Source organism: Penaeus monodon, chromosome 32 (genome assembly GCF_015228065.2).
Source record: "Penaeus monodon isolate SGIC_2016 chromosome 32, NSTDA_Pmon_1, whole genome shotgun sequence".
NCBI classification, from domain to species: domain Eukaryota; kingdom Metazoa; phylum Arthropoda; class Malacostraca; order Decapoda; family Penaeidae; genus Penaeus; species Penaeus monodon.
In genome coordinates this window covers 7,730,731-7,731,212 of record NC_051417.1, presented here as the reverse complement: position 1 = coordinate 7,731,212, position 482 = coordinate 7,730,731, and positions in this window count along the sequence as shown.

Here is a 482-nt window from a genome sequence, read left to right as displayed (position 1 = left end):
ACCAAGCTTGCATTTACATTTTTAGATTAAACATATAGTCTCTTTGTCATGCTGGCACATTGGTACGCAACTGCTCTCACAAACAGCCCATACCAATTGATCAATAGTGTGTCCGCAACGAATATACTTTTTTTAAGTTACAAATCATTTCGGAAATGATATGTAACCCATTAATACCAATTATTTTTACTGTATACAAATCAAATATATACATGAAAATATATCCACATATAGAACCAGATTCATCGTCGGGTCCAGTGGTGCTGCTAATGGGAAGGCAATTGCACGGGAGGGTCATATTCTGCCGAATCCTTTCGGAAAACCTCATCTTTCCGTGGACTACGAAGCATGTAAGTAATCACAAGGAAATTTTCTGTGTAAGTAGACATGGAGACTCGTGCATGTTTCCTCTTTAATTGAATGAAGATCTACAATGTTGATAAAGTGCATTGTCAAAATCAAGTAATAACCCACGTAGTATG